This window comes from Medicago sativa, chromosome 2, assembly GCF_051527215.1.
Source record: "Medicago sativa cultivar Bolivia chromosome 2, Bolivia_mono, whole genome shotgun sequence".
NCBI classification, from domain to species: domain Eukaryota; kingdom Viridiplantae; phylum Streptophyta; class Magnoliopsida; order Fabales; family Fabaceae; genus Medicago; species Medicago sativa.
Window position 1 is genome coordinate 42,272,595 of NC_140750.1, and position 25,173 is coordinate 42,297,767.

Sequence of the window (25,173 nt, forward strand, 5' to 3'; positions counted from 1 at the left end):
ATTTTAGCCTATATGGTTAGAAGTTTGATAAAGGTTGAACTTGTCCCTCGATCTCCCTTGATACGAAGCATGATAAGTGAACCTATTTGGTTTGAAATTCGATAAAATGAAAGTATTGAAATGACCTTTGTCGTGAAAATGAAATTTTAGCCTATGTGGTTAGAAGTTTGATAAATAGTGAACTTGTCCCTCGATGTCCCTTGATGCGAAACATGATATGTGAACCTATTTGGTTTGAAATTCGATAAAATGAAAGTATTGAAATGACCCTTGTCGCGAAAATGAAATTTTAGCCTATGTGGTTAGAAGTTTGATAAACAGTGAACTTGTCCCTCGATGTCCCTTGATGCGAAACATGATATGTGAACCTATTTGGTTTTATATTCGAAAAAATGAAAGTATTGGAATGACTTTGTCGCGAAAATGAGATTTTAGCCTATATGGTTAGAAGTTTGATAAAGGTTGAACTTGTCCCTCGATCTCCCTTGATACGAAACATGATATGTGAACCTATTTGGTATTGTATTCGGCAAAATGAAATTATTTGAATGACCATTGTCCCAAAAAAGAGATTTTAGCCTATATGGTTAAAAGTTTGATAAATATTAATGTTGAATTTGTCCCTCGATGTTCTTTATTACGTAACATAATATTTGAACAAATTTCGTTTTAAATTTGGTAAATTGAAAGTAATGAGATGACCCTTATCGCAAAAACGAGATTTTAGCATATATTGTTACATGTTTCTTAAATATGAAGGTTGAACATGTCCCTCGATGTCCCTTGATGCGAAACATGATATGTGAACCTATTTGGTTTGAAATTCGATAAAATGAAAGTATTGAAATGACCCTTGTCTCAAAAATGAAATTTTAGCCTATGTGGTTAGAAGTTTGATAAACAGTGAACTTATGCCTCGATGTCCCTTGATGCGAAACATGATATGTGAACCTATTTGGTTTTATATTCGGAAAAATGAAAGTATTCGAATGACTTTGTCGCGAAAATGAGATTTTAGCCTATATGGTTAGACGTTTGATAAAGGTTGAACTTGTCCCTCGATCTCCCTTGATACGAAACATGATATGTGAACCTATTTGGTTTTGTATTCGGCAAAATGAAATTATTTGAATGACCATTGTCCCAAAAATGAGATTTTAGCCTATATGGTTAAAAGTTTGATAAATATTAATGTTGAATTTGTCCCTCGATGTCCTTTATTGCGTAACATAATATTTGAACCAATTTCGTTTTAAATTTGGTAAATTGAAAGTAATGAGATGACCCTTATCGCGAAAACGAGATTTTAGCTTATATTGTTACATGTTTGTTAAATATGAAGGTTGAACATGTCCCTCGATGTCCCTTGATGCGAAACATAATATGTGAACCAATTTGGTTTGAAATTCGATAAAATGAAGGTATTGAAATGACCCTTGTCGCAAAAATGAAATTTTAGCCTATGTGGTTAGAAGTTTGATAAACAGTGAACTTGTCCCTCGATGTCCCTTGATGCGAAACATGATATGTGAACCTATTTGGTTTTATATTCAGAAAAATGAAAGTATTGGAATGACTTTGTCGCGAAAATGAGATTTTAGCCTATATGGTTAGACGTTTGATAAAGGTTGAACTTGTCCCTCGATCTCCCTTGATACGAAACATGATATGTGAACCTATTTGGTATTGTATTCGGCAAAATGAAATTATTTGAATGACCATTGTCCCAAAAAAGAGATTTTAGCCTATATGGTTAAAAGTTTGATAAATATTAATGTTGAATTTGTCCCTCGATGTTCTTTATTGCGTAACATAATATTTGAACAAATTTCGTTTTAAATTTGATAAATTGAAAGTAATGAGATGACCCTTATCGCGAAAACGAGATTTTAGCATATATTGTTACATGTTTCTTAAATATGAAGGTTGAACATGTCCCTCGATGTCCCTTGATGCGAAACATGATATGTGAACCTATTTGGTTTGAAATTCGATAAAATGAAAGTATTGAAATGACCTTTGTCGTGAAAATGAAATTTTGGCCTATGTGGTTAGAAGTTTGATTAACAGTGAACTTGTCCCTCGATGTCCCTTGATGCGAAACATGATATGTGAACCTATTTGGTTTTATATTCGAAAAAATGAAAGTATTGGAATGACTTTGTCGCAAAAATGAGATTTTAGCCTATATGGTTAGAAGTTTGATAAAGGTTGAACTTGTCCCTCGATCTCCCTTGATACGAAACATGATATGTGAACCTATTTGGTATTGTATTCGGCAAAATGAAATTATTTGAATGACCATTGTCCCAAAAATGAAATTTTAGCCTATATGGTTAAAAGTTTGATAAATATTAATGTTGAATTTGTCCCTCGATGTTCTTTATTGCGTAACATAATATTTGAACAAATTTCGTTTTAAATTTGGTAAATTGAAAGTAATGAGATGACCCTTATCGCGAAAACGAGATTTTAGCATATATTGTTACATGTTTCTTAAATATGAAGGTTGAACATGTCCGTCGATGTCCCTTGATGCGAAACATGATATGTGAACCTATTTGGTTTGAAATTCGATAAAATGAAAGTATTGAAATGACCCTTGTCGCAAAAATGAAATTTTAGCCTATGTGGTTAGAAGTTTGATAAACAGTGAACTTGTCCCTCGATGTCCCTTGATGCGAAACATGATATGTGAACCTATTTGGTTTTATATTCGAAAAAATGAAAGTATTGGAATGACTTTGTCGCGAAAATGAGATTTTAGCCTATATGGTTAGAAGTTTGATAAAGGTTGAACTTGTCCCTCGATCTCCCTTGATACGAAACATGATATGTGAACCTATTTGGTATTGTATTCGGCAAAATGAAATTATTTGAATGACCATTGTCCCAAAAAAGAGATTTTAGCCTATATGGTTAAAAGTTTGATAAATATTAATGTTGAATTTGTCCCTCGATGTTCTTTATTACGTAACATAATATTTGAACAAATTTCGTTTTAAATTTGGTAAATTGAAAGTAATGAGATGACCCTTATCGCAAAAACGAGATTTTAGCATATATTGTTACATGTTTCTTAAATATGAAGGTTGAACATGTCCCTCGATGTCCCTTGATGCGAAACATGATATGTGAACCTATTGAAATTCGATAAAATGAAAGTATTGAAATGACCTTTGTCGTGAAAATGAAATTTTGGCCTATGTGGTTAGAAGTTTGATAAACAGTGAACTTGTCCCTCGATGTCCCTTGATGCGAAACATGATATGTGAACCTATTTGGTTTGAAATTCGATAAAATGAAAGTATTGAAATGACCCTTGTGGCGAAAATGAAATTTTAGCCTATGTGGTTAGAAGTTTGATAAACAGTGAACTTGTCCCTCGATGTCCCTTGATGCGAAACATGATATGTGAACCTATTTGGTTTTATATTCAGAAAAATGAAAGTATTGGAATGACTTTGTCGCGAAAATGAGATTTTAGCCTATATGGTTAGAAGTTTGATAAAGGTTGAACTTGTCCCTCGATCTCCCTTGATACGAAGCATGATAAGTGAACCTATTTTGTTTGAAATTCGATAAAATGAAAGTATTGAAATGACCTTTGTCGTGAAAATGAAATTTTAGCCTATGTGGTTAAAAGTTTGATAAACAGTGAACTTGTCCCTCGATGTCCCTTGATGCGAAACATGATATGTGAACCTATTTGGTTTGAAATTCGATAAAATGAAAGTATTGAAATGACCCTTGTCGCGAAAATGAAATTTTAGCCTATGTGGTTAGAAGTTTGATAAACAGTGAACTTGTCCCTCGATGTCCCTTGATGCGAAACATGATATGTGAACCTATTTGGTTTTATATTCGAAAAAATGAAAGTATTGGAATGACTTTGTCGCGAAAATGAGATTTTAGCCTATATGGTTAGAAGTTTGATAAAGGTTGAACTTGTCCCTCGATCTCCCTTGATACGAAACATGATATGTGAACCTATTTGGTATAGTATTCGGCAAAATGAAATTATTTGAATGACCATTGTCCCAAAAAAGAGATTTTAGCCTATATGGTTAAAAGTTTGATAAATATTAATGTTGAATTTGTCCCTCGATGTTGTTTATTGCGTAACATAATATTTGAACAAATTTCGTTTTAAATTTGGTAAATTGAAAGTAATGAGATGACCCTTATCGCGAAAACGAGATTTTAGCATATATTGTTACATGCTTCTTAAATATGAAGGTTGAACATGTCCCTCAATGTCCCTTGATGCGAAACATGATATGTGAACCTATTTGGTTTGAAATTCGATAAAATGAAAGTATTGAAATGACCCTTGTCGCAAAAATGAAATTTTAGCCTATGTGGTTAGAAGTTTGATAAACAGTGAACTTGTCCCTCGATGTCCCTTGATGCGAAACATGATATGTGAACCTATTTGGTTTTATATTCAGAAAAATGAAAGTATTGGAATGACTTTGTCGCGAAAATGAGATTTTAGCCTATATGGTTAGAAGTTTGATAAAGGTTGAACTTGTCCCTCGATCTCCCTTGATACGAAGCATGATAAGTGAACCTATTTTGTTTGAAATTCGATAAAATGAAAGTATTGAAATGACCTTTGTCGTGAAAATGAAATTTTAGCCTATGTGATTAGAAGTTTGATAAACAGTGAACTTGTCCCTCGATGTCCCTTGATGCGAAACATGATATGTGAACCTATTTGGTTTGAAATTCGATAAAATGAAAGTATTGAAATGACCTTTGTCGTGAAAATGAAATTTTAGCCTATGTGGTTAGAAGTTTGATAAATAGTGAACTTGTCCCTCGATGTCCCTTGATGCGAAACATGATATGTGAACCTATTTGGTTTTATATTCGAAAAAATGAAAGTATTGGAATGACTTTGTCGCGAAAATGAGATTTTAGCCTATATGGTTAGAAGTTTGATAAAGGTTGAACTTGTCCCTCGATCTCCCTTGATACGAAACATGATATGTGAACCTATTTGGTATAGTATTCGGCAAAATGAAATTATTTGAATGACCATTGTCCCAAAAAAGAGATTTTAGCCTATATGGTTAAAAGTTAGATAAATATTAATGTTGAATTTGTCCCTCGATGTTCTTTATTGCGTAACATAATATTTGAACAAATTTCGTTTTAAATTTGGTAAATTGAAAGTAATGAGATGACCCTTATCGCGAAAATGAGATTTTAGCATATATTGTTACATGCTTCTTAAATATGAAGGTTGAACATGTCCCTCAATGTCCCTTGATGCGAAACATGATATGTGAACCTATTTGGTTTGAAATTCGATAAAATGAAAGTATTGAAATGACCCTTGTCGCAAAAATGATATTTTAGCCTATGTGGTTAGAAGTTTGATAAACAGTGAACTTATGCCTCGATGTCCCTTGATGCGAAACATGATATGTGAACCTATTTGGTTTTATATTCGGAAAAATGAAAGTATTCGAATGACTTTGTCGCGAAAATGAGATTTTAGCCTATATGGTTAGACGTTTGATAAAGGTTGAACTTGTCCCTCGATCTCCCATGATACGAAACATTATATGTGAACCTATTTGGTTTTGTATTCGGCAAAATGAAATTATTTGAATGACCATTGTCCCAAAAATGAGATTTTAGCCTATATGGTTAAAAGTTTGATAAATATTAATGTTGAATTTGTCCCTCGATGTCCTTTATTGCGTAACATAATATTTGAACCAATTTCGTTTTAAATTTGGTAAATTGAAAGTAATGAGATGACCCTTATCGCGAAAACGAGATTTTAGCTTATATTGTTACATGTTTGTTAAATATGAAGGTTGAACATGTCCCTCGATGTCCCTTGATGCGAAACATAATATGTGAACCTATTTGGTTTGAAATTTGATAAAATGAAAGTATTGAAATGACCCTTGTGGCGAAAATGAAATTTTAGCCTATGTGGTTAGAAGTTTGATAAACAGTGAACTTGTCCCTCGATGTCCCTTGATGCGAAACATGATATGTGAACCTATTTGGTTTTATATTCAGAAAAATGAAAGTATTGGAATGACTTTGTCGCGAAAATGAGATTTTAGCCTATATGGTTAGAAGTTTGATAAAGGTTGAACTTGTCCCTCGATCTCCCTTGATACGAAGCATGATAAGTGAACCTATTTGGTTTGAAATTCGATAAAATGAAAGTATTGAAATGACCTTTGTCGTGATAATGAAATTTTAGCCTATGTGGTTAGAAGTTTGATAAACAGTGAACTTGTCCCTCGATGTCCCTTGATGCGAAACATGATATGTGAACCTATTTGGTTTGAAATTCGATAAAATGAAAGTATTGAAATGACCCTTGTCGCGAAAATGAAATATTAGCCGATGTGGTTAGAAGTTTGATAAACAGTGAACTTGTGCCTCGATGTCCCTTGATGCGAAACATGATATGTGCACCTATTTGGTTTTATATTCGGAAAAATGAAAGTATTGGAATGACTTTGTCGCGAAAATGAGATTTTAGCCTATATGGTTAGAAGTTTGATAAAGGTTGAACTTGTCCCTCGATCTCCCTTGATACGAAACATGATATGTGAACCTATTTGGTTTTGTATTCGGCAAAATGAAATTATTTGAATGACCATTGTCCCAAAAATGAGATTTTAGCCTATATGGTTAAAAGTTTGATAAATATTAATGTTGAATTTGTCCCTCGATGTCCTTTATTGCGTAACATAATATTTGAACCAATTTCGTTTTAAATTTGGTAAATTGAAAGTAATGAGATGACCCTTATCGCGAAAACGAGATTTTAGCTTATATTGTTACATGTTTGTTAAATATGAAGGTTGAACATGTCCCTCGATGTCCCTTGATGCGAAACATAATATGTGAACCTATTTGGTTTGAAATTCGATAATATGAAGGTATTGAAATGACCCTTGTCGCGAAAATGAAATTTTAGCCTATGTGGTTAGAAGTTTGATAAACAGTGAACTTGTCCCTCGATGTCCCTTGATGCGAAACATGATATGTGAACCTATTTGGTTTTATATTCAGAAAAATGAAAGTATTGGAATGACTTTGTCGCGAAAATGAGATTTTAGCCTATATGGTTAGAAGTTTGATAAAGGTTGAACTTGTCCCTCGATCTCCCTTGATACGAAGCATGATATGTGAACCTATTTGGTTTGAAATTCGATAAAATGAAAGTATTGAAATGACCTTTATCGTGAAAATGAAATTTTAGCCTATGTGGTTAGAAGTTTGATAAACAGTGAACTTGTCCCTCGATGTCCCTTGATGCGAAACATGATATGTGAACCTATTTGGTTTGAAATTCGATAAAATGAAAGTATTGAAATGACCCTTGCGGCGAAAATGAAATTTTAGCCTATGTGGTTAGAAGTTTGATAAACAGTGAACTTGTCCCTCGATGTCCCTTGATGCGAAACATGATATGTGAACCTATTTGGTTTGAAATTCGATAAAATGAAAGTATTGAAATGACCCTTGTGGCGAAAATGAAATTTTAGCCTATGTGGTTAGAAGTTTGATAAACAGTGAACTTGTCCCTCGATGTCCCTTGATGCGAAACATGATATGTGAACCTATTTGGTTTTATATTCAGAAAAATGAAAGTATTGGAATGACTTTGTCGCGAAAATGAGATTTTAGCCTATATGGTTAGAAGTTTGATAAAGGTTGAACTTGTCCCTCGATCTCCCTTGATACGAAGCATGATAAGTGAACCTATTTGGTTTGAAATTCGATAAAATGAAAGTATTGAATTGACCTTTGTCGTGAAAATGAAATTTTAGCCTATGTGGTTAGAAGTTTGATAAACAGTGAACTTGTCCCTCGATGTCCCTTGATGCGAAACATGATATGTGAACCTATTTGCTTTGAAATTCGATAAAATGAAAGTATTGAAATGACCCTTGTCGCGAAAATGAAATTTTAGCCTATGTGGTTAGAAGTTTGATAAACAGTGAACTTGTCCCTCGATGTCCCTTGAGGCGAAACATGATATGTGAACCTATTTGGTTTTATATTCGAAAAAATGAAAGTATTGGAATGACTTTGTCGCGAAAATGAGATTTTAGCCTATATGGTTAGAAGTTTGATAAAGGTTGAACTTGTCCCTCGATCTCCCTTGATACGAAACATGATATGTGAACCTATTTGGTATTGTATTCGGCAAAATGAAATTATTTGAATGACCATTGTCCCAAAAAAGAGATTTTAGCCTATATGGTTAAAAGTTTGATAAATATTAATGTTGAATTTGTCCCTCGATGTTCTTTATTGCGTAACATAAAATTTGAACAAATTTCGTTTTAAATTTGGTAAATTGAAAGTAATGAGATGACCCTTATCGCGAAAACGAGATTTTAGCATATATTGTTACATGCTTCTTAAATATGAAGGTTGAACATGTCCCTCGATGTCCCTTGATGCGAAACATGATATGTGAACCTATTTGGTATGAAATTTGATAAAATGAAAGTATTGAAATGACCCTTGTCGCAAAAATGAAATTTTAGCCTATGTGGTTAGAAGTTTGATAAACAGTGAACTTATGCCTCGATGTCCCTTGATGCGAAACATGATATGTGAACCTATTTGGTTTTATATTCGGAAAAATGAAAGTATTCGAATGACTTTGTCGCGAAAATGAGATTTTAGCCTATATGGTTAGACGTTTGATAAAGGTTGAACTTGTCCCTCGATCTCCCTTGATACGAAACATGATATGTGAACCTATTTGGTTTTGTATTCGGCAAAATGAAATTATTTGAATGACCATTGTCCCAAAAATGAGATTTTAGCCTATATGGTTAAAAGTTTGATAAATATTAATGTTGAATTTGTCCCTCGATGTCCTTTATTGCGTAACATAATATTTGAACCAATTTCGTTTTAAATTTGGTAAATTGAAAGTAATGAGATGACCCTTATCGCGAAAACGAGATTTTAGCTTATATTGTTACATGTTTGTTAAATATGAAGGTTGAACATGTCCCTCGATGTCCCTTGATGCGAAACATAATATGTGAACCTATTTGGTTTGAAATTCGATAAAATGAAAGTATTGAAATGACCCTTGTGGCGAAAATGAAATTTTAGCCTATGTGGTTAGAAGTTTGATAAACAGTGAACTTGTCCCTCGATGTCCCTTGATGCGAAACATGATATGTGAACCTATTTGGTTTTATATTCAGAAAAATGAAAGTATTGGAATGACTTTGTCGCGAAAATGAGATTTTAGCCTATATGGTTAGAAGTTTGATAAAGGTTGAACTTGTCCCTCGATCTCCCTTGATACGAAGCATGATAAGTGAACCTATTTGGTTTGAAATTCGATAAAATGAAAGTATTGAAATGACCTTTATCGTGATAATGAATTTTAGCCTATGTGGTTAGAAGTTTGATAAACAGTGAACTTGTCCCTCGATGTCCCTTGATGCGAAACATGATATGTGAACCTATTTGGTTTGAAATTCGATAAAATGAAAGTATTGAAATGACCCTTGTCGCGAAAATGAAATTTTAGCCGATGTGGTTAGAAGTTTGATAAACAGTGAACTTGTGCCTCGATGTCCCTTGATGCGAAACATGATATGTGCACCTATTTGGTTTTATATTCGGAAAAATGAAAGTATTGGAATGACTTTGTCGCGAAAATGAGATTTTAGCCTATATGGTTAGAAGTCTGATAAAGGTTGAACTTGTCCCTCGATCTCCCTTGATACGAAACATGATATGTGAACCTATTTGGTTTTGTATTCGGCAAAATGAAATTATTTGAATGACCATTGTCCCAAAAATGAGATTTTAGCCTATATGGTTAAAAGTTTGATAAATATTAATGTTGAATTTGTCCCTCGATGTCCTTTATTGTGTAACATAATATTTGAACCAATTTCGTTTTAAATTTGGTAAATTGAAAGTAATGAGATGACCCTTATCGCGAAAACGAGATTTTAGCTTATATTGTTACATGTTTGTTAAATATGAAGGTTGAACATGTCCCTCGATGTCCCTTGATGCGAAACATAATATGTGAACCTATTTGGTTTGAAATTCGATAAAATGAAAGTATTGAAATGACCCTTGTGGCGAAAATGAAATTTTAGCCTATGTGGTTAGAAGTTTGATAAACAGTGAACTTGTCCCTCGATGTCCCTTGATGCGAAACATGATATGTGAACCTATTTGGTTTTATATTCAGAAAAATGAAAGTATTGGAATGACTTTGTCGCGAAAATGAGATTTTAGCCTATATGGTTAGAAGTTTGATAAAGGTTGAACTTGTCCCTCGATCTCCCTTGATACGAAGCATGATATGTGAACCTATTTGGTTCGAAATTCGATAAAATGAAAGTATTGAAATGACCTTTGTCGTGAAAATGAAATTTTAGCCTATGTGGTTAGAAGTTTGATAAACAGTGAACTTGTCCCTCGATGTCCCTTGATGCGAAACATGATATGTGAACCTATTTGGTTTGAAATTCGATAAAATGAAAGTATTGAAATGACCCTTGTGGCGAAAATGAAATTTTAGCCTATGTGGTTAGAAGTTTGATAAACAGTGAACTTGTCCCTCGATGTCCCTTGATGCGAAACATGATATGTGAACCTATTTGGTTTGAAATTCGATAAAATGAAAGTATTGAAATGACCCTTGTGGCGAAAATGAAATTTTAGCCTATGTGGTTAGAAGTTTGATAAACAGTGAACTTGTCCCTCGATGTCCCTTGATGCGAAACATGATATGTGAACCTATTTGGTTTTATATTCAGAAAAATGAAAGTATTGGAATGACTTTGTCGCGAAAATGAGATTTTAGCCTATATGGTTAGAAGTTTGATAAAGGTTGAACTTGTCCCTCGATCTCCCTTGATACGAAGCATGATAAGTGAACCTATTTGGTTTGAAATTCGATAAAATGAAAGTATTGAATTGACCTTTGTCGTGAAAATGAAATTTTATCCTATGTGGTTAGAAGTTTGATAAACAGTGAACTTGTCCCTCGATGTCCCTTGATGCGAAACATGATATGTGAACCTATTTGCTTTGAAATTCGATAAAATGAAAGTATTGAAATGACCCTTGTCGCGAAAATGAAATTTTAGCCTATGTGGTTAGAAGTTTGATAAACAGTGAACTTGTCCCTCGATGTCCCTTGAGGCGAAACATGATATGTGAACCTATTTGGTTTTCTATTCGAAAAAATGAAAGTATTGGAATGACTTTGTCGCGAAAATGAGATTTTAGCCTATATGGTTAGAAGTTTGATAAAGGTTGAACTTGTCCCTCGATCTCCCTTGATACGAAACATGATATGTGAACCTATTTGGTATTGTATTCGGCAAAATGAAATTATTTGAATGACCATTGTCCCAAAAAAGAGATTTTAGCCTATATGGTTAAAAGTTTGATAAATATTAATGTTGAATTTGTCCCTCGATGTTCTTTATTGCGTAACATAAAATTTGAACAAATTTCGTTTTAAATTTGGTAAATTGAAAGTAATGAGATGACCCTTATCGCGAAAACGAGATTTTAGCATATATTTTTACATGCTTCTTAAATATGAAGGTTGAACATGTCCCTCGATGTCCCTTGATGCGAAACATGATATGTGAACCTATTTGGTTTGAAATTCGATAAAATGAAAGTATTGAAATGACCCTTGTCGCAAAAATGAAATTTTAGCCTATGTGGTTAGAAGTTTGATAAACTGTGAACTTATGCCTCGATGTCCCTTGATGCGAAACATGATATGTGAACCTATTTGGTTTTATATTCGGAAAAATGAAAGTATTCGAATGACTTTGTCGCGAAAATGAGATTTTAGCCTATATGGTTAGACGTTTGATAAAGGTTGAACTTGTCCCTCGATCTCCCTTGATACGAAACATGATATGTGAACCTATTTGGTTTTGTATTCGGCAAAATGAAATTATTTGAATGACCATTGTCCCAAAAATGAGATTTTAGCCTATATGGTTAAAAGTTTGATAAATATTAATGTTGAATTTGTCCCTCGATGTCCTTTATTGCGTAACATAATATTTGAACCAATTTCGTTTTAAATTTGGTAAATTGAAAGTAATGAGATGATCCTTATCGCGAAAACGAGATTTTAGCTTATATTGTTACATGTTTGTTAAATATGAAGGTTGAACATGTCCCTCGATGTCCCTTGATGCGAAACATAATATGTGAACCTATTTGGTTTGAAATTCGATAAAATGAAAGTATTGAAATGACCCTTGTGGCGAAAATGAAATTTTAGCCTATGTGGTTAGAAGATTGATAAACAGTGAACTTGTCCCTCGATGTCCCTTGATGCGAAACATGATATGTGAACCTATTTGGTTTTATATTCAGAAAAATGAAAGTATTGGAATGACTTTGTCGCGAAAATGAGATTTTAGCCTATATGGTTAGAAGTTTGATAAAGGTTGAACTTGTCCCTCGATCTCCCTTGATACGAAGCATGATAAGTGAACCTATTTGGTTTGAAATTCGATAAAATGAAAGTATTGAAATGACCTTTATCGTGATAATGAAATTTTAGCCTATGTGGTTAGAAGTTTGATAAACAGTGAACTTGTCCCTCGATGTCCCTTGATGCGAAACATGATATGTGAACCTATTTGGTTTGAAATTCGATAAAATGAAAGTATTGAAATGACCCTTGTGGCGAAAATGAAATTTTAGCCTATGTGGTTAGAAGTTTGATAAACAGTGAACTTGTCCCTCGATGTCCCTTGATGCGAAACATGATATGTGAACCTATTTGGTTTGAAATTCGATAAAATGAAAGTATTGAAATGACCCTTGTGGCGAAAATGAAATTTTAGCCTATGTGGTTAGAAGTTTGATAAACAGTGAACTTGTCCCTCGATGTCCCTTGATGCGAAACATGATATGTGAACCTATTTGGTTTGAAATTCGATAAAATGAAAGTATTGAAATGACCCTTGTGGCGAAAATGAAATTTTAGCCTATGTGGTTAGAAGTTTGATAAACAGTGAACTTGTCCCTCGATGTCCCTTGATGCGAAACATGATATGTGAACCTATTTGGTTTGAAATTCGATAAAATGAAAGTATTGAAATGACCCTTGTGGCGAAAATGAAATTTTAGCCTATGTGGTTAGAAGATTGATAAACAGTGAACTTGTCCCTCGATGTCCCTTGATGCGAAACATGATATGTGAACCTATTTGGTTTTATATTCAGAAAAATGAAAGTATTGGAATGACTTTGTCGCGAAAATGAGATTTTAGCCTATATGGTTAGAAGTTTGATAAAGGTTGAACTTGTCCCTCGATCTCCCTTGATACGAAGCATGATAAGTGAACCTATTTGGTTTGAAATTCGATAAAATGAAAGTATTGAAATGACCTTTATCGTGATAATGAATTTTAGCCTATGTGGTTAGAAGTTTGATAAACAGTGAACTTGTCCCTCGATGTCCCTTGATGCGAAACATGATATGTGAACCTATTTGGTTTGAAATTCGATAAAATGAAAGTATTGAAATGACCCTTGTCGCGAAAATGAAATTTTAGCCGATGTGGTTAGAAGTTTGATAAACAGTGAACTTGTGCCTCGATGTCCCTTGATGCGAAACATGATATGTGCACCTATTTGGTTTTATATTCGGAAAAATGAAAGTATTGGAATGACTTTGTCGCGAAAATGTGATTTTAGCCTATATGGTTAGAAGTTTGATAAAGGTTGAACTTGTCCCTCGATCTCCCTTGATACGAAACATGATATGTGAACCTATTTGGTTTTGTATTCGGCAAAATGAAATTATTTGAATGACCATTGTCCCAAAAATGAGATTTTAGCCTATATGGTTAAAAGTTTGATAAATATTAATGTTGAATTTGTCCCTCGATGTCCTCTATTGTGTAACATAATATTTGAACCAATTTCGTTTTAAATTTGGTAAATTGAAAGTAATGAGATGACCCTTATCGCGAAAACGAGATTTTAGCTTATATTGTTACATGTTTGTTAAATATGAAGGTTGAACATGTCCCTCGATGTCCCTTGATGCGAAACATAATATGTGAACCTATTTGGTTTGAAATTCGATAAAATGAAGGTATTGAAATGACCCTTGTCGCGAAAATGAAATTTTAGCCTATATGGTTAGAAGTTTGATAAACAGTGAACTTGTCCCTCGATGTCCCTTGATGCGAAACATGATATGTGAACCTATTTGGTTTTATATTCAGAAAAATGAAAGTATTGGAATGACTTTGTCGCGAAAATGAGATTTTAGCCTATATGGTTAGAAGTTTGATAAAGGTTGAACTTGTCCCTCGATCTCCCTTGATACGAAGCATGATATGTGAACCTATTTGGTTCGAAATTCGATAAAATGAAAGTATTGAAATGACCTTTGTCGTGAAAATGAAATTTTAGCCTATGTGGTTAGAAGTTTGATAAACAGTGAACTTGTCCCTCGATGTCCCTTGATGCGAAACATGATATGTGAACCTATTTGGTTTGAAATTCGATAAAATGAAAGTATTGAAATGACCCTTGTGGCGAAAATGAAATTTTAGCCTATGTGGTTAGAAGTTTGATAAACAGTGAACTTGTCCCTCGATGTCCCTTGATGCGAAACATGATATGTGAACCTATTTGGTTTGAAATTCGATAAAATGAAAGTATTGAAATGACCCTTGTGGCGAAAATGAAATTTTAGCCTATGTGGTTAGAAGTTTGATAAACAGTGAACTTGTCCCTCGATGTCCCTTGATGCGAAACATGATATGTGAACCTATTTGGTTTTATATTCAGAAAAATGAAAGTATTGGAATGACTTTGTCGCGAAAATGAGATTTTAGCCTATATGGTTAGAAGTTTGATAAAGGTTGAACTTGTCCCTCGATCTCCCTTGATACGAAGCATGATAAGTGAACCTATTTGGTTTGAAATTCGATAAAATGAAAGTATTGAATTGACCTTTGTCGTGAAAATGAAATTTTAGCCTATGTGGTTAGAAGTTTGATAAACAGTGAACTTGTCCCTCGATGTCCCTTGATGCGAAACATGATATGTGAACCTATTTGCTTTGAAATTCGATAAAATGAAAGTATTGAAATGACCCTTGTCGCGAAAATGAAATTTTAGCCTATGTGGTTAGAAGTTTGATAAACAGTGAACTTGTCCCTCGATGTCCCTTGAGGCGAAACATGATATGTGAACCTATTTGGTTTTCTATTCGAAAAAATGAAAGTATTGGAATGACTTTGTCGCGAAAATGAGATTTTAGCCTATATGGTTAGAAGTTTGATAAAGGTTGAACTTGTCCCTCGATCTCCCTTGATACGAAACATGATATGTGAACCTATTTGGTATTGTATTCGGCAAAATGAAATTATTTGAATGACCATTGTCCCAAAAAAGAGATTTTAGCCTATATGGTTAAAAGTTTGATAAATATTAATGTTGAATTTGTCCCTCGATGTTCTTTATTGCGTAACATAAAATTTGAACAAATTTCGTTTTAAATTTGGTAAATTGAAAGTAATGAGATGACCCTTATCGCGAAAACGAGATTTTAGCATATATTGTTACATGCTTCTTAAATATGAAGGTTGAACATGTCCCTCGATGTCCCTTGATGCGAAACATGATATGTGAACCTATTTGGTTTGAAATTCGATAAAATGAAAGTATTGAAATGACCCTTGTCGCAAAAATGAAATTTTAGCCTATGTGGTTAGAAGTTTGATAAACAGTGAACTTATGCCTCGATGTCCCTTGATGCGAAACATGATATGTGAACCTATTTGGTTTTATATTCGGAAAAATGAAAGTATTCGAATGACTTTGTCGCGAAAATGAGATTTTAGCCTATATGGTTAGACGTTTGATAAAGGTTGAACTTGTCCCTCGATCTCCCTTGATACGAAACATGATATGTGAACCTATTTGGTTTTGTATTCGGCAAAATGAAATTATTTGAATGACCATTGTCCCAAAAATGAGATTTTAGCCTATATGGTTAAAAGTTTGATAAATATTAATGTTGAATTTGTCCCTCGATGTCCTTTATTGCGTAACATAATATTTGAACCAATTTCGTTTTAAATTTGGTAAATTGAAAGTAATGAGATGATCCTTATCGCGAAAACGAGATTTTAGCTTATATTGTTACATGTTTGTTAAATATGAAGGTTGAACATGTCCCTCGATGTCCCTTGATGCGAAACATAATATGTGAACCTATTTGGTTTGAAATTCGATAAAATGAAAGTATTGAAATGACCCTTGTGGCGAAAATGAAATTTTAGCCTATGTGGTTAGAAGATTGATAAACAGTGAACTTGTCCCTCGATGTCCCTTGATGCGAAACATGATATGTGAACCTATTTGGTTTTATATTCAGAAAAATGAAAGTATTGGAATGACTTTGTCGCGAAAATGAGATTTTAGCCTATATGGTTAGAAGTTTGATAAAGGTTGAACTTGTCCCTCGATCTCCCTTGATACGAAGCATGATAAGTGAACCTATTTGGTTTGAAATTCGATAAAATGAAAGTATTGAAATGACCTTTATCGTGATAATGAAATTTTAGCCTATGTGGTTAGAAGTTTGATAAACAGTGAACTTGTCCCTCGATGTCCCTTGATGCGAAACATGATATGTGAACCTATTTGGTTTGAAATTCGATAAAATGAAAGTATTGAAATGACCCTTGTGGCGAAAATGAAATTTTAGCCTATGTGGTTAGAAGTTTGATAAACAGTGAACTTGTCCCTCGATGTCCCTTGATGCGAAACATGATATGTGAACCTATTTGGTTTGAAATTCGATAAAATGAAAGTATTGAAATGACCCTTGTGGCGAAAATGAAATTTTAGCCTATGTGGTTAGAAGTTTGATAAACAGTGAACTTGTCCCTCGATGTCCCTTGATGCGAAACATGATATGTGAACCTATTTGGTTTGAAATTCGATAAAATGAAAGTATTGAAATGACCCTTGTGGCGAAAATGAAATTTTAGCCTATGTGGTTAGAAGTTTGATAAACAATGAACTTGTCCCTCGATGTCCCTTGATGCGAAACATGATATGTGAACCTATTTGGTTTGAAATTCGATAAAATGAAAGTATTGAAATGACCCTTGTGGCGAAAATGAAATTTTAGCCTATGTGGTTAGAAGTTTGATAAACAGTGAACTTGTCCCTCGATGTCCCTTGATGCGAAACATGATATGTGAACCTATTTGGTTTTATATTCAGAAAAATGAAAGTATTGGAATGACTTTGTCGCGAAAATGAGATTTTAGCCTATATGGTTAGAAGTTTGATAAAGGTTGAACTTGTCCCTCGATCTCCCTTGATACGAAGCATGATAAGTGAACCTATTTGGTTTGAAATTCGATAAAATGAAAGTATTGAATTGACCTTTGTCGTGAAAATGAAATTTTAGCCTATGTGGTTAGAAGTTTGATAAACAGTGAACTTGTCCCTCGATGTCCCTTGATGCGAAACATGATATGTGAACCTATTTGCTTTGAAATTCGATAAAATGAAAGTATTGAAATGACCCTTGTCGCGAAAATGAAATTTTAGCCTATGTGGTTAGAAGTTTGATAAACAGTGAACTTGTCCCTCGATGTCCCTTGAGGCGAAACATGATATGTGAACCTATTTGGTTTTCTATTCGAAAAAATGAAAGTATTGGAATGACTTTGTCGCGAAAATGAGATTTTAGCCTATATGGTTAGAAGTTTGATAAAGGTTGAACTTGTCCCTCGATCTCCCTTGATACGAAACATGATATGTGAACCTATTTGGTATTGTATTCAGCAAAATGAAATTATTTGAATGACCATTGTCCCAAAAAAGAGATTTTAGCCTATATGGTTAAAAGTTTGATAAATATTAATGTTGAATTTGTCCCTCGATGTTCTTTATTGCGTAACATAAAATTTGAACAAATTTCGTTTTAAATTTGGTAAATTGAAAGTAATGAGATGACCCTTATCGCGAAAACGAGATTTTAGCATATATTGTTACATGCTTCTTAAATATGAAGGTTGAACATGTCCCTCGATGTCCCTTGATGCGAAACATGATATGTGAACCTATTTGGTTTGAAATTCGATAAAATGAAAGTATTGAAATGACCCTTGTCGCAAAAATGAAATTTTAGCCTATGTGGTTAGAAGTTTGATAAACAGTGAACTTATGCCTCGATGTCCCTTGATGCGAAACATGATATGTGAACCTATTTGGTTTTATATTCGGAAAAATGAAAGTATTCGAATGACTTTGTCGCGAAAATGAGATTTTAGCCTATATGGTTAGACGTTTGATAAAGGTTGAACTTGTCCCTCGATCTCCCTTGATACGAAACATGATATGTGAACCTATTTGGTTTTGTATTCGGCAAAATGAAATTATTTGAATGACCATTGTCCCAAAAATGAGATTTTAGCCTATATGGTTAAAAGTTTGATAAATATTAATGTTGAATTTGTCCCTCGATGTCCTTTATTGCGTAACATAATATTTGAACCAATTTCGTTTTAAATTTGGTAAATTGAAAGTAATGAGATGATCCTTATCGCGAAAACGAGATTTTAGCTTATATTGTTACATGTTTGTTAAATATGAAGGTTGAACATGTCCCTCGATGTCCCTTGATGCGAAACATAATATGTGAACCTATTTGGTTTGAAATTCGATAAAATGAAAGTATTGAAATGACCCTTGTGGCGAAAATGAAATTTTAGCCTATGTGGTTAGAAGATTGATAAACAGTGAACTTGTCCCTCGATGTCCCTTGATGCGAAACATGATATGTGAACCTATTTGGTTTTATATTCAGAAAAATGAAAGTATTGGAATGACTTTGTCGCGAAAATGAGATTTTAGCCTATATGGTTAGAAGTTTGATAAAGGTTGAACTTGTCCCTCGATCTCCCTTGATACGAAGCATGATAAGTGAACCTATTTGGTTTGAAATTCGATAAAATGAAAGTATTGAAATGACCTTTATCGTGATAATGAAATTTTAGCCTATGTGGTTAGAAGTTTGATAAACAGTGAACTTGTCCCTCGATGTCCCTTGATGCGAAACATGATATGTGAACCTATTTGGTTTGAAATTCGATAAAATGAAAGTATTGAAATGACCCTTGTGGCGAAAATGAAATTTTAGCCTATGTGGTTAGAAGTTTGATAAACAGTGAACTTGTCCCTCGATGTCCCTTGATGCGAAACATGATATGTGAACCTATTTGGTTTGAAATTCGATAAAATGAAAGTATTGAAATGACCCTTGTGGCGAAAATGAAATTTTAGCCTATGTGGTTAGAAGTTTGATAAACAGTGAACTTGTCCCTCGATGTCCCTTGATGCGAAACATGATATGTGAACCTATTTGGTTTGAAATTCGATAAAATGAAAGTATTGAAATGACCCTTGTGGCGAAAATGAAATTTTAGCCTATGTGGTTAGAAGTTTGATAAACAATGAACTTGTCCCTCGATGTCCCTTGATGCGAAACATGATATGTGAACCTATTTGGTTTGAAATTCGATAAAATGAAAGTATTGAAATGACCCTTGTGGCGAAAATGAAATTTTAGCCTATGTGGTTAGAAGTTTGATAAACAGTGAACTTGTCCCTCGATGTCCCTTGATGCGAAACATGATATGTGAACCTATTTGGTTTTATATTCAGAAAAATGAAAGTATTGGAATGACTTTGTCGCGAAAATGAGATTTTAGCCTATATGGTTAGAAGTTTGATAAAGGTTGAACTTGTCCCTCGATCTCCCTTGATACGAAGCATGATAAGTGAACCTATTTGGTTTGAAATTCGATAAAATGAAAGTATTGAATTGACCTTTGTCGTGAAAATGAAATTTTAGCCTATGTGGTTAGAAGTTTGATAAACAGTGAACTTGTCCCTCGATGTCCCTTGATGCGAAACATGATATGTGAACCTATTTGCTTTGAAATTCGATAAAATGAAAGTATTGAAATGACCCTTGTCGCGAAAATGAAATTTTAGCCTATGTGGTTAGAAGTTTGATAAACAGTGAACTTGTCCCTCGATGTCCCTTGAGGCGAAACATGATATGTGAACCTATTTGGTTTTCTATTCGAAAAAATGAAAGTATTGGAATGACTTTGTCGCGAAAATGAGATTTTAGCCTATATGGTTAGAAGTTTGATAAAGGTTGAACTTGTCCCTCGATCTCCCTTGATACGAAACATGATATGTGAACCTATTTGGTATTGTATTCAGCAAAATGAAATTATTTGAATGACCATTGTCCCAAAAAAGAGATTTTAGCCTATATGGTTAAAAGTTTGATAAATATTAATGTTGAATTTGTCCCTCGATGTTCTTTATTGCGTAACATAAAATTTGAACAAATTTCGTTTTAAATTTGGTAAATTGAAAGTAATGAGATGACCCTTATCGCGAAAACGAGATTTTAGCATATATTGTTACATGCTTCTTAAATATGAAGGTTGAACATGTCCCTCGATGTCCCTTGATGCGAAACATGATATGTGAACCTATTTGGTTTGAAATTCGATAAAATGAAAGTATTGAAATGACCCTTGTCGCAAAAATGAAATTTTAGCCTATGTGGTTAGAAGTTTGATAAACAGTGAACTTATGCCTCGATGTCCCTTGATGCGAAACATGATATGTGAACCTATTTGGTTTTATATTCAGAAAAATGAAAGTATTGGAATGACTTTGTCGCGAAAATGAGATTTTAGCCTATATGGTTAGAAGTTTGATAAAGGTTGAACTTGTCCCTCGATCTCCCTTGATACGAAGCATGATAAGTGAACCTATTTGGTTTGAAATTCGATAAAATGAAAGTATTGAAATGACCTTTATCGTGATAATGAAATTTTAGCCTATGTGGTTAGAAGTTTGATAAACAGTGAACTTGTCCCTCGATGTCCCTTGATGCGAAACATGATATGTGAACCTATTTGGTTTGAAATTCGATAAAATGAAAGTATTGAAATGACCCTTGTGGCGAAAATGAAATTTTAGCCTATGTGGTTAGAAGTTTGATAAACAGTGAACTTGTCCCTCGATGTCCCTTGATGCGAAACATGATATGTGAACCTATTTGGTTTGAAATTCGATAAAATGAAAGTATTGAAATGACCCTTGTGGCGAAAATGAAATTTTAGCCTATGTGGTTAGAAGTTTGATAAACAGTGAACTTGTCCCTCGATGTCCCTTGATGCGAAACATGATATGTGAACCTATTTGGTTTGAAATTCGATAAAATGAAAGTATTGAAATGACCCTTGTGGCGAAAATGAAATTTTAGCCTATGTGGTTAGAAGTTTGATAAACAATGAACTTGTCCCTCGATGTCCCTTGATGCGAAACATGATATGTGAACCTATTTGGTTTGAAATTCGATAAAATGAAAGTATTGAAATGACCCTTGTGGCGAAAATGAAATTTTAGCCTATGTGGTTAGAAGTTTGATAAACAGTGAACTTGTCCCTCGATGTCCCTTGATGCGAAACATGATATGTGAACCTATTTGGTTTTATATTCAGAAAAATGAAAGTATTGGAATGACTTTGTCGCGAAAATGAGATTTTAGCCTATATGGTTAGAAGTTTGATAAAGGTTGAACTTGTCCCTCGATCTCCCTTGATACGAAGCATGATAAGTGAACCTATTTGGTTTGAAATTCGATAAAATGAAAGTATTGAATTGACCTTTGTCGTGAAAATGAAATTTTAGCCTATGTGGTTAGAAGTTTGATAAACAGTGAACTTGTCCCTCGATGTCCCTTGATGCGAAACATGATATGTGAACCTATTTGCTTTGAAATTCGATAAAATGAAAGTATTGAAATGACCCTTGTCGCGAAAATGAAATTTTAGCCTATGTGGTTAGAAGTTTGATAAACAGTGAACTTGTCCCTCGATGTCCCTTGAGGCGAAACATGATATGTGAACCTATTTGGTTTTCTATTCGAAAAAATGAAAGTATTGGAATGACTTTGTCGCGAAAATGAGATTTTAGCCTATATGGTTAGAAGTTTGATAAAGGTTGAACTTGTCCCTCGATCTCCCTTGATACGAAACATGATATGTGAACCTATTTGGTATTGTATTCAGCAAAATGAAATTATTTGAATGACCATTGTCCCAAAAAAGAGATTTTAGCCTATATGGTTAAAAGTTTGATAAATATTAATGTTGAATTTGTCCCTCGATGTTCTTTATTGCGTAACATAAAATTTGAACAAATTTCGTTTTAAATTTGGTAAATTGAAAGTAATGAGATGACCCTTATCGCGAAAACGAGATTTTAGCATATATTGTTACATGCTTCTTAAATATGAAGGTTGAACATGTCCCTCGATGTCCCTTGATGCGAAACATGATATGTGAACCTATTTGGTTTGAAATTCGATAAAATGAAAGTATTGAAATGACCCTTGTCGCAAAAATGAAATTTTAGCCTATGTGGTTAGAAGTTTGATAAACAGTGAACTTATGCCTCGATGTCCCTTGATGCGAAACATGATATGTGAACCTATTTGGTTTTATATTCGGAAAAATGAAAGTATTCGAATGACTTTGTCGCGAAAATGAGATTTTAGCCTATATGGTTAGACGTTTGATAAAGGTTGAACTTGTCCCTCGATCTCCCTTGATACGAAACATGATATGTGAACCTATTTGGTTTTGTATTCGGCAAAATGAAATTATTTGAATGACCATTGTCCCAAAAATGAGATTTTAGCCTATATGGTTAAAAGTTTGATAAATATTAATGTTGAATTTGTCCCTCGATGTCCTTTATTGCGTAACATAATATTTGAACCAATTTCGTTTTAAATTTGGTAAATTGAAAGTAATGAGATGATCCTTATCGCGAAAACGAGATTTTAGCTTATATTGTTACATGTTTGTTAAATATGAAGGTTGAACATGTCCCTCGATGTCCCTTGATGCGAAACATAATATGTGAACCTATTTGGTTTGAAATTCGATAAAATGAAAGTATTGAAATGACCCTTGTGGCGAAAATGAAATTTTAGCCTATGTGGTTAGAAGATTGATAAACAGTGAACTTGTCCCTCGATGTCCCTTGATGCGAAACATGATATGTGAACCTATTTGGTTTTATATTCAGAAAAATGAAAGTATTGGAATGACTTTGTCGCGAAAATGAGATTTTAGCCTATATGGTTAGAAGTTTGATAAAGGTTGAACTTGTCCCTCGATCTCCCTTGATACGAAGCATGATAAGTGAACCTATTTGGTTTGAAATTCGATAAAATGAAAGTATTGAAATGACCTTTATCGTGATAATGAAATTTTAGCCTATGTGGTTAGAAGTTTGATAAACAGTGAACTTGTCCCTCGATGTCCCTTGATGTGAAACATGATATGTGAACCTATTTGGTTTGAAATTCGATAAAATGAAAGTATTGAAATGACCCTTGTGGCGAAAATGAAATTTTAGCCTATGTGGTTAGAAGTTTGATAAACAGTGAACTTGTCCCTCGATGTCCCTTGATGCGAAACATGATATGTGAACCTATTTGGTTTGAAATTCGATAAAATGAAAGTATTGAAATGACCCTTGTGGCGAAAATGAAATTTTAGCCTATGTGGTTAGAAGTTTGATAAACAGTGAACTTGTCCCTCGATGTCCCTTGATGCGAAACATGATATGTGAACCTATTTGGTTTTATATTCAGAAAAATGAAAGTATTGGAATGACTTTGTCGCGAAAATGAGATTTTAGCCTATATGGTTAGAAGTTTGATAAAGGTTGAACTTGTCCCTCGATCTCCCTTGATACGAAGCATGATAAGTGAACCTATTTGGTTTGAAATTCGATAAAATGAAAGTATTGAATTGACCTTTGTCGTGAAAATGAAATTTTAGCCTATGTGGTTAGAAGTTTGATAAACAGTGAACTTGTCCCTCGATGTCCCTTGATGCGAAACATGATATGTGAACCTATTTGGTTTGAAATTCGATAAAATGAAAGTATTGAAATGACCCTTGTGGCGAAAATGAAATTTTAGCCTATGTGGTTAGAAGTTTGATAAACAGTGAACTTGTCCCTCGATGTCCCTTGATGCGAAACATGATATGTGAACCTATTTGGTTTGAAATTCGATAAAATGAAAGTATTGAAATGACCCTTGTGGCGAAAATGAAATTTTAGCCTATGTGGTTAGAAGTTTGATAAACAGTGAACTTGTCCCTCGATGTCCCTTGATGCGAAACATGATATGTGAACCTATTTGGTTTGAAATTCGATAAAATGAAAGTATTGAAATGACCCTTGTGGCGAAAATGAAATTTTAGCCTATGTGGTTAGAAGTTTGATAAACAATGAACTTGTCCCTCGATGTCCCTTGATGCGAAACATGATATGTGAACCTATTTGGTTTGAAATTCGATAAAATGAAAGTATTGAAATGACCCTTGTGGCGAAAATGAAATTTTAGCCTATGTGGTTAGAAGTTTGATAAACAGTGAACTTGTCCCTCGATGTCCCTTGATGCGAAACATGATATGTGAACCTATTTGGTTTTATATTCAGAAAAATGAAAGTATTGGAATGACTTTGTCGCGAAAATGAGATTTTAGCCTATATGGTTAGAAGTTTGATAAAGGTTGAACTTGTCCCTCGATCTCCCTTGATACGAAGCATGATAAGTGAACCTATTTGGTTTGAAATTCGATAAAATGAAAGTATTGAATTGACCTTTGTCGTGAAAATGAAATTTTAGCCTATGTGGTTAGAAGTTTGATAAACAGTGAACTTGTCCCTCGATGTCCCTTGATGCGAAACATGATATGTGAACCTATTTGCTTTGAAATTCGATAAAATGAAAGTATTGAAATGACCCTTGTCGCGAAAATGAAATTTTAGCCTATGTGGTTAGAAGTTTGATAAACAGTGAACTTGTCCCTCGATGTCCCTTGAGGCGAAACATGATATGTGAACCTATTTGGTTTTCTATTCGAAAAAATGAAAGTATTGGAATGACTTTGTCGCGAAAATGAGATTTTAGCCTATATGGTTAGAAGTTTGATAAAGGTTGAACTTGTCCCTCGATCTCCCTTGATACGAAACATGATATGTG